The following is an 11,180-nucleotide window of genomic DNA, read 5'->3' as shown; positions in this document are numbered from 1 at the left end:
GGCTTTTGGTGTGCCTGTCACTAGAACAGTGTTCATTATATCCAAAAGGTAAGTTTTTATCCCTCACCCACTCTCCTCTTTCTGGTTTCCAATGTCCCTTATATCACTTTTTGCCTGTGTATACCCATTATTTAGCTCCCACTTATTAGTGAAAACATACAGTGTTTGGTTTTCCATTCCTGAGATACTTCACTTAGGATAATGGTCTCCAGTTTCATCCACATTGCTGCAAATGACATTATTTCATCTCTTTTATGGCTGAGTAGTACTCCATGGTATTTATATGTACCATATTGAAATGAATTTATGCCTTGAAAATCCCACCTTTTAAAAGAAACTTTCCTAATAATACTAATGTTGACCTTATTTCTTCTTCAAAATTTTTTTATTGCTTACTAAAGTAATAGATACTGACTGGAAAACATCCAAACAACAAAAAAATAATAAAGTAGAATGTAAGAGTCTCCCATAGTGGTGCTCCTCACCTCCATGAAGGCAGTTAAAAATTGAGCAATACTATTTCAGATATTTTCTATGCACAGACTAAAATTGACGGTTTCTCATAAAGAGTTTTAGTTAATGTCTTGGGTATCAGAGATATATAATCAAAGCTAACATAAGTATTGATAAGTATGCAAACTCCTTTCAAATATTTAGTTGTATTATTTCTTTCTCTTTTCTAATCGTATTGAATACCACTTCAAGAATATAAAGTGATAGGGTTTCTAACGAGTTTATATGTTAGTGTAGGCTCAGCTCTTTGTCTTCCAGTGCCTGGCTTAGAGAATGAGAGACTCTTCCAAATAGTTTTGGGTATTGGAGGCCACAGAGAGCTTACCCTGCTTGTTGGGTGGTGCTGTGGGAGGAAGCTGTTCAGAAGAGCCGCCACCACCACATGGGACAGCCCTATCATGACAGCACTGGTCTAGGAAAGGGTGTCTAAAATACCACCGACCCTACACACGCACGAACGTGAATCTTAACCACCTCTCAGAAGTTCTGAAAAGTTTTCTCACACACTGGTGGCTAGGAGTGGACAGCCAGTGTGTCACCAGAAGTTGTCATAAGCAGTGAGGGGACCCTGTGGCAGAGGCCAAGGTCAGAGCCAGAACAAGATGGAACACAGGATTGAGTCCAAGAGGATCAGCAGGTCCAGAGAGACCCAAGAAGGCCATCAGCTCCCTCACCAAGAAATAAAACGCGGCAGGATAAAAATTGATAGTACTTCGAAAGCTAAAAAGAAAAAAAAAAAGGTTTTTCGGTAACAGTTATTATTGAAATGCCAGTGAATCCAGATCTGCCCTCACACCTCTTGGGTGCAGCCCTCCCTCTGAGCCTCCTTTTTAGGGCGCCTTTGACCTCTTCATTGCGAAGGCTGTAGATGTAAGGGTTCAAGGTCGGTGTGATCACCGCATAGACCACACTGGCCAGGCGGTCGTAGCGAGGGGAGTAGGCAGACGACGACCGGAAATAGAGAGGACAGAGCCAAAGAAAAGCGACAACACCACCAGGTGCGCCCCGCAGGTGGAGAAGGCGCGGCGCCGGCCCCCGGCCGACCGTACTCCCAGCACCGCGACGATGATGCGCGCGTAGGAGAGGGACACGAGGAGCAGCGGGGTCAGCACCACGGCCAGACCCTCGGAGAAGATGGCAGTCTCCTCGGCAGACGTGTTGGAGGTCGCCAAGCTCAGCAGCACCGTCATGTCACAAAAGAAGTGGCGCACGAGGGCGGAGCGGGGGTACGCGAGCGCGGAGAGGAGCAGCGTGTGCAGCAGCGCGTGCAGGTGCGCCACGGCCCAGGACGCCCCCAGCAGCAACGCGCGGCGCCCGGGCGTCACCAGCGCGCAGTAGTGCAGGGGCAGACACACGGCCACCATGCGGTCGTAGGCCATGGCGGCCAGCAGGTAGCTCTCGGTGATGCCCAGGGCCACGAAGAAGTACATCTGCGCGAAGCATGCCTGGAAGGACACGGACTGGCCCGGGTGGAGCAGGCCGGCCAGCAGCCTGGGCACGGTGACAGTGGTAAAGCAGACGTCCACGAGGCTCAGGTGACCCAAGAAGTAATACATTGGCGAGCGCAGGGCCCCGTCGGACCTCACCACCAACACCATGCTCAGGTTGCCCAGGGCATTGAGCAGGTAGACTCCGAGGAAGAGCAGGAACAGCAGTGGGTGAGCGTCTGTTCTGTCCACCAGGCCGAGAAGGAAGAACTCCGGGGTGGCTGTGAGGTTGGCCAGGGCCATGGAGCGCCAGGACAGGTGGGAGTGCTGAGTGTGGAAGGGAGGCAGCAGGTCTAAGTTCTGAGAACTCCAGGTAGACTTCCTGCATGGCGAGGTTCCATAAATTTAATATATATGCATATAATTTTGATATATACTATATTTCTGCATGCTAAAATGGATTGAAAACCACATTGCTCATATAATAATCCTAATTTTATGAAGAAATTGAATCTTAGAAGGGTGTTCTATGGTAGTGGGTAAGTCTCCAGCTTTGGAATAAGTCAGACCTGATTTTGAGTCCTGGCTCTATCACTAAGGTGGTGGGACCTCTCTGAGCCTCAGTTTCTTCTTCTTTAATAAGAAAAATACTAGTAGCTACCCCTGGAGCTGGTTGCGAGGATAAAGTGAACAATAAGTTTAAAATACTTAGCACAGTGCCTGGCACATAATAAGTACTCAAAATATCTATCGATCTATCATCATCATCGTCATTCTTTTCTTAGTCAAACAATTAGTTAGGGGCAGAGTTAGGACCAAGGCCATTTGCATACCACTCTAAATTTCTTCACGAAGCACCTTCCTGCATTTTCGGTTCATTTATTGACCACACATTATGTGCTAGTTTAGGAATTGGTAAACTTTTTTTGTAAAGAATCTCATAGGAAATATTCTAGGCTTGTGGGCCATATGGTCTCTGTGACAACTATTCCAGTCTGTCACTGTAGAGCAAAAGCAGTCATCCACAATAAGTGAATGAATGGCCAGGGCTCTGTTCCTATCAAACTTTATTTACAAAACAAGTGGGGCTGTGGGTGGGGGACGATGGAGGGAAGAGGGTAAAGCATCCATATATGACACTGGGACGAGGCTTGTCCTTGTTTTGACCTCTGCGTAAAATTAGCTGGACAGAAAACTTCTAAATTTCTCAGTTAACCAAGTGACTTCAGTTATCTGAGAAGCAATACACTCATTTTATCCCCCATTTACTCTCTTCCTTAAAGTACCACATTCTTTTCTCCCATTGCTCCAAGGTTTCTAGACATGTTCTACTACTAACGTGGCCCACCTACCCTTTCCTGAGAAAGAGTCGGGCTTTTGTGAGATCCCAGAGCATGGCCTAAGTCAGCTCTCAGCAGGGAAATTCCTCGCAGGAAAGAGCTACATCTCATTGTCTTGTCCAGCGATCTGTACACAAAATTTACCCAGAAATATCTGTCGAATGAAGCTTTTGGAAGAGTGATGAGTGAAAAGAGAGATGAAGGGAGGGTGAAGGAGAGGGGACAATGGGCAAACTCCAGTGACCACACCTGTCAACTTCCCCACACAATTCCCAGATATATCATATGTTTTCATTTTTCTACTTTTCTGTCATTGTCACCCATTAGCTGTCCCAGGGAAATCATTTGCTAAGCTCCTGCCAACCCCACCCCTTGCCCTAAGATAGAGTAGTAGCAGAAGATCCAGGACCTTGGCACCCCTCCCATCCGCCTTTTTTGCAGTACAGGATTCTCCTCTGCAGAGCTCCTGACCTTCCCTCCCCAGCCTCCTCTTGGGGAGCTGTATGATGCAGTGGAAAGAGCACTGGCTTTGGAGTTAGAGAGACCTGGGTTTTAATCCTAATCGGCTGTGTAAACGTGGACCCACCTTCATTCCTCTTCACTCTGCTCATCTATAAAAAGGAGAGAACAGTTCCTCTCTTACAAGGTTGATGTCAAGATTAAATGAGGTAGTATTTATAAGTATGTAGCAGAGAATAGAGGCTAATGGACATTAGTTCCCTCTTCCCCAACTTCTGATGGCTCCTCTCTGCTGTCTGATGGCTTCTTGAGATAGTCCAGCCCAATACGGGAGGGCTGTAGTTATTTACTTATGTTTTTCTTAATCTCAGCTGATACCTACTTTTCTGCAACTTCTACAAATGATTCCAATTTGGGCCTTGGGGAGTGACCCACACCAAATTTGCTTTCTCTGCAGCTTTCCACATAGTGATCAAAGGAACCTATTCTAGGTCTATGAAGTCTTCTTGATTCAACCCAAACACCTCTGTGCCTTACATCTTTTCTTACAGGACCTTTTTTTCCAAGTCCTTTTCTATTCTTGTCACCCTTGCTCAATATTTTTTTAGCAAGTTGGACATAGTGCTCTAGCTGGGGTTGGGCTGTATCAGCAGTCCCCAACCTTTTTGGCACCAGGGGCCAGTTTCATGGAAGACAATTTTTCCACAGAAGGGGGTGAGGGGTGGCAGGGAGTGCAGGGGGGTGGCGTGGGTGGCGGGTTGGGGAGGCAGTGTAGGGAGGTGGAGCTCAGGTGGTGATATGCGGCCCGGTTTTCCTATCAGGCCATGGACCAGTACGGGGCTGCAGCTCAGGGGTTGGGGACCACAGGGCTGTATAACAGGTCAGTCATACAATTCATGCCTGCTCCGGGTCAGGTGTTGTGTTGGGCTCTGGGACTGCAGAGGCAGGTCAGCCATTGCCCTCGGCCTCCAGCCGGGCACAGTGTAATAAGCACTATGTTAACTGCATGAACAAAACAGGGGTGATTTCCTCTGCCTAGCTGATTGGGGAGGATTCCAAAGAAGAGCTCAAGTCTGAGCTGGGTTTGGAGGAATGAGTAGATCACCAGAAATACAGATGCTCAGGAGTGGGCAAAGGCGTTTCAGGCAGGGGAAAGAGAATGTGAAGGCATGGAAAGATGTTTTGTAGGTGGGTTAGAGCTGAAATGTGGCCTCATCCTCCTTATCTGTAAGGCAGAGTGGGTGGAGATGGGGTGGGGAGGAAGATAGGACACAACGGAAAACAGACAGCAGAGAAATGTTGGGTTCTCTCACCTGAAGGGCAGCCAGAACTCAACACTGTCTACAGAGTCTGTGGGCTGGTTTCCAGTCTTGAAGACAAATACATTGTCATCCATCTCAGCCCAGACACTTCAGTGGGTTTCTCGTTGGCTGGGCAGAAGCCCTAGAGAAAGAAAGAGAAAGCCAGGGCTGTAAGGGCCCTGGAATTCCTGAGCCATGCTCTTCCCACTCAGCGTTACTTTCCTGCCAGTCTCCCGCACGCATACGAACATCCCATTGCCCATTGGATGCGGTGCACATGGCTCAGCCCTGCACTCAGCGCTTCCCAGGGTGGCTCCCAGCCCTCCTCTCCAGTCTGAGCTCCTCCTCCCCAGCCCCAGCCAGGTTGGCCTTGTCGCTGTCTCACTGGCTCGCTGTCTCACTGGCTCGCTTGCACCTTTCTCACAGGCCTTCCCCACACACCCCTGCCCACCTGAAATGCTCCTCCCACCCTATCTCAATACCCAGCCCCAGCTCCACTTCCTGCAAGATACCCCACCTTGTTTCTTGACTTCTCCAGCCCACATCAGTACCTCTCTTCTCTGTCTCTTGCCAACTCTCATTGGGAACCTAGCTGTCCTTTGCGGATATGAAAGTGACTTTTTCTGCTGGAAGATTCTTCCCCACTAGATGACAAGACTTCCAAGGGCAAATATTAGTTGTCTTTTCCCATCTGACCATAGGCCTGGCACAGGGCTTTGTCCTAACTCCCCTGGCAAAGTCAGGAAGCCTCCACAGAAGAGGTTGCAGCTGAGCAGGGCCAGCTTGGAGAACAAGGCATTCACTGGGCAGGCAAGGGTTGGGGGAATTCTAGAAAGAGGGAATGGCATGTATAAGGGAAATCACAAGGGGAGCTTTGGGGAATTGTGTAACCTCTTTGAGCTTCATTTTTTTTTTTTCTCTAAAAGTAGGATAATAATACCATCCCCAAAGTCTGCTTGTGAAGACTTAGCAAATAGCAGGTGCTTAATTAATGCCAGTTTCCTACCCCACCTCAGCTTCTAACCACATTAGGTGATGGGGGGATAGGCTGACTGAATTTACATTGGCTCCCCCTGAAACGCCTGGCACAGGACTGGGTTACCTAGATGCTGAACTGCTGTTGTCGACACAGAGCCATTTTCAGAGGCCCAGGTATGGCAGGTGTCTGCTTTGAAATTGGCAGGAAGGATTTATTTGAGGTCACAAAGTGAGGAAGGGATGCTTAAGTTTCTAGGATCAGAAACTCTATCTCCCAGGAAGCTCGCTGCCCTAAACCCTACGCAGAAAGGCTCACCTTTGTAGCAAACATTCAAATATCCTAAGACACAGAAGTACACAGGGATGCACACCTGCACACAGAAACTGACATATCCTGATACGGCCAGACATATGGACATACCAGAGACACACTCACACCCACTGGGACAGGAAGATACACAGGTGGGCACACTCACAGTCACCTGTGCACAGACATAGACACACACACAGATCCACACACTAGAGAAAATGTAGCTATACATGCCACATACACATGCAACCCCCAACACAGACCCCCACCCCCCCGCCATGCAAACAAATGCCAGAGACATAGAGATCTCAATGGACTCTCCCAGACACACTGAGGCCCAGGCGTGAGTCTGCACACAGACGCCCACACGCCCACTCCCTCCTTCCTCTCACCGCTCTGGCCTCAGGTCTGTCTCCCTCCACAGAGGGGGCACTGGTGGTGGTAAACAGGGGACCCCAATGCTGGTCCCCAGCACTCTTGGTCTTTGGGGTTTCTATTCAATTCCTTTAATCCACTCCCTTCCTGGCCTGCCCAGATTTGTCTCTCTCTTGCATCCCAAATAACTTCCTCTCCAAGCACAGTCTCAACCCAAGATGAGCCCTTTCTATTCCAAGGGCCTCCTCCCCATCTCCACTTTCTCTGCCAACTTCTCACTCATTTCATGTCAATAATTTATTCAGCAGTCTTCACTGTCGTATCTACTCCATGCCAGGTGGGTACTTGAGCACCAGGCGGGGATGGATTCAGAGATGAGTAAGACGTAGTCAAAGAGCTCGCTTTCCTATCTCGGGATCAGGCGGCTGGCAAGGATTCCTAGATATCACCTCACCCAACACCCATGTCACAGTCAGGAAGAGCAATGCCAGAGAACTGTGCCTGAAGTCACTCAGAGATCTGGGGACAAGCTCAGATTCGAATCCTGGACTCTGAATCCCACCTATGGTTTGGTCCACGTCCCGTGCTGTCTGTGGCACACTGGCAGGTACTTCTCATGCATCTATCTCCCTCAGACACTTGATGTGCCCACCTTGCCTTTCAGCCATGGTTATTCTGCTCCCTGCCAGCAAGTCTCCCGCCTAACAACTCACCTGCCAGCATGGCTGGGCTCTGCCTCCCACAGCACATACCGAGGCCAAGCTGCTCCCAGCAGAGGGAGAGCTACAGCAGGTATTCCCTGCAGAGGAAGATTTGCTTTAATAGACCAAGGTGGGAGGAGTGGCATGCAGGCTGGGAGCAGAGGGGTCACCCACTAATTAATTCACCAGGAAACTCCATGGAGAGCTACGGTGACCTCTGCAACTGCTGGTCCCGTGAGGACCCCTCAGCCCTCAGCCAGCCTGGCTTCCCCTCTCCCTCCTGCTAGAAAGACCACATGGGAGAAGGGGAATGGAGGCATCTGGGAACCCAGAATGGAGGTTGTGACCAGCTATGCTGGCCTACCCTGCTCAGAGGGTGATGCAATCAACTCCTCTGCCTCCTTCTAAGGAGGATGGCCCCAGAGGGCAGGGCTTGTCAAAGATCCCACCGCCAGATGACCCTGGCCTCTTCTCCGTGGCTTTCCCCACACTGAAGCTGCGACCTCACCATGTGATTCCCCTGCTCAGGGAAGAGCTCTTCCTCCTGATGCCACTGTGGGGAGAGCAGTGAAGTGGAGGGGGACCTAGATGCTCAGTCTCCCTGGGTGGGCCCCAGGCCCAACTCAGCCCCAGTGGTCCATGGAACCTGGAAGTCGACAGAGGGCAGGAGGGGCTGGAGTTGTGGCAGATTCCCCCCAGGACAGCAGGGCAGGGGTCACAGCTGAGCCTCACACCCCATGCAGAGCTGCTGTTGGTGGAGTTCAGGGTTGCTGCCTTCTGTCACTCCATGGCCCAGGTGGGAGATGCTCGGATCTCAGCCCTGTCCAGCTGGTGCCAGAGCAAGATGATTTCTGCTCCTTGTTCCAAAGCCTTTTAACTGTCCTGTCCTCCTCACTGACTCAGCAAAGCGTCTGGAGGGGCCAGCCTCATTTCTGAGGCTGGGCCAGTTTCTCCTGAGGACAGTCTCTCTCCTCTGCCCCTCCTCCATCTGGGTGTGCCTTTTAACACCTGTGGAGCTGACGGTCACGTCTCGCGGGATGAACTTCCCCAGCTTGACTATTCATTCACTTGAAAACACTCCCTCAGCGTCCATGGGGTGCCCAGCCCTGTTGATCTCCGAGGAAAAATCTTGGAACGAGTGAGGTGTTCGAGTCGTGACTAGCTTTTGACCCTGGGCAAGTCACTTCTGCCCTCTGGGTCTCAGTTTCCCTGTTGGTAAATGGAGAGGGATGACCTGATGGCGCCTGGTGATCCCTTCATGTCTGAGGATGTACGATGCTGAGGATGCCCCTTTCACGGTTAGCATTCAGGCTGGGGAGAGAAGATCGGGCACAGACAGTTACAACCCTGGGCAGTGAGAGCCCGAGGGGCTCAGACTAGAAGCTGTGCCTGTGGCTTGGGAGTTCAGGGAGCACTTCTGGGAGGAAATGGGCTTTAAACCAAGCAGAAGAATGGGGGGATTGGGGCATGTGCAAAATGTCTGGGAACTACAGTTTATGCAGAGGGGTCATAGGAAAATACAAGGGAGGGGAACAGTTTTGAGTAGGGGACATGTCCTGGCATCATTTTGCCCTGACTAGCTGGGAGACTTTGAAGAAGTTAATCCTATTTCTGTACCTCAGTGTCTTACCTGGAAAATGGGAAAATAGTAGAACCTGCTTCATAGGGATGCTGTGAGGACCAGGCGAGTTGAGGAACATACAGCCCTGTGAGCAGAGCACAGCTCACAGCAGACACTGGCTACAGGGTGGCTGTTCTGTTATTGTCCCTCTGCTGGTCCTACTGTGTGCTAGTTGTGTTAGGGTTCACTCTATCCTTCACTCTCCTGATCTGCATTTTTTTTTTCTTTTGAGAAGAAGCCACTGTGAATCTGTCCATTGCCCTGACAAGCATGAAATGAGTGTCGGTCAACAGTAAAAAGGCACTGTCTTCATGTTGCTAGTAAGTCTTTCAAATAGATGAACGCCCTAAGAACGTCACTGTGGTTACAGCATGTGGGAACGTAGGGTTCTGTGTACCATGTCCCTGCTGTTTAGCAAGGCTAAGTACTACCGCACAATGGGAGCATGATGACCGCGGGCTAATGGACTAATGGCAAGAATGAAAAGAGATGGATTCTTCAGAGGCTTGCCGGCTGTGCGTTCCTCAGGCATGCTTTTCTGCTTTCATTTTTTCTTCTTCCAAAAGTTTTTTTCCTGTGGTAAAATACACATGACATAAAATTCACCAGCTTCGCCCTTTTTTAAGTGTATACTTCAGTGGTATTAAGTACTATTCTTCTTTTTACAGTTATTTTTTCTTAAAAAAGAAAATGTTCTTGCTTTTTTCCCCTTCTTATCTGTGAAATTTCTTTATTTTATTTCTTCTTTTGCCTGTTATGACAAATGAGATGCACAGGGATGTATAAAGATAAAAAATAATCTCCCCTGACCTCCCCCACATTCCACCTCCATGAGGTAATCAGTGTTGACAGCGGCTTCCATACCTTTCCCCCAGCTCACACAAACTGCATCTGTCTGTCTGTCCACTATCTATCTATTTTTCTAATCTATCATCATCTACCCATATACACACACACACATATATGCACATACATACATATGAAGTTCTCCAAAGTATATTTTCTCAGGATAAAAAGGGGATAATACAGAAAATATATAGAAATGTTGGCAAAGAATTTTATATTCTAGCAAAGCAAGTGTTTTCATTTGTATTTCTTCCCTTCCAGTATCCACATAATGCTGAGCATTTTCTTTCTTTCTTTTTTTTTCATTTTCAACCACAACCTTTAAGTTAAAAAAATTACCTACATGGCATTCGTGCTCATGACTGCAGTGTCCTGTGAAGTGGACATGCCACAGGTTATTTAATCATTATAGTAATCTTGAACAAACTATTAAGGAAGGTATGCCAGTTTAGGCTCTTCTCTGTCCTTGAAGCTTTCCTAAGACCCCAAAGACAAAATCCAGTGTCAAAGAGGTGAACCTTTCTGTAACCCCTGACAACTGTGGCAAAGGAATTCACCCAGCAAACTTTTTATTAATTACACTACCATTAGCAATGGTTGAATGTGCCTCCTCACTGTGAAATATTATTTTAATATTAATTTTTCTTTTTGTGATATTTTGCTCTGTGGAAAACAGAAGCTTGTCTTAATTTCCTTGCTTGTCAAGTACATTTCTGTACAATCACATGAGATGTAGCTGTGCTTGCCTGGCTTTGCCTGCCTAGTTCCAGGACAGTGTAGTCCACTCGAAAGCAGGGTTTTGGCTGTGCTCCTGTAAAAGTAATAAGCTATTAGATAAGATTCTTAATGTTTGCATTTTTCTTTAGTGTAAACCATTTAAAATAAGTTCTAATTTTATATTAGCATATGTATAATTCTCAGACAAATAAGTAAATGTGAGATGAATGGTATGAAGTTTCACATGAGTTTGAACACACTTGTAATTTGCAAAGATGTATACCACACCATGTGAACACAAAAAGAAGAGAATATATGTAGATATATAATCAAATTGCAATGTAATAAATCTAAACCTTTGAATAATTAATTGTGATGTTCTTATTTCCTCCTAAAGTACCAATGTGAGAAGTTACACTCTGTGGACAATTATTAGCATTGTTATTATTTTTTAAAGAGGATATCACATTAGTTTGTGTTAATTCTTATTTAGGTACCTATAAAGATGCTGAAATCATTTAGAATTCTTAAGGTTTCATGCCTTAGGTTTAAGTCTGTTATCCATCTTGAATTGATTTTTGTGAGAGGTGAG

The sequence above is a fragment of the Propithecus coquereli genome, unplaced genomic scaffold, assembly GCF_000956105.1.
Source record: "Propithecus coquereli isolate 6110/MARCELLA unplaced genomic scaffold, Pcoq_1.0 Scaffold390, whole genome shotgun sequence".
Lineage (NCBI taxonomy): Eukaryota > Metazoa > Chordata > Mammalia > Primates > Indriidae > Propithecus > Propithecus coquereli.
This window is presented reverse-complemented; position numbering follows the sequence as displayed.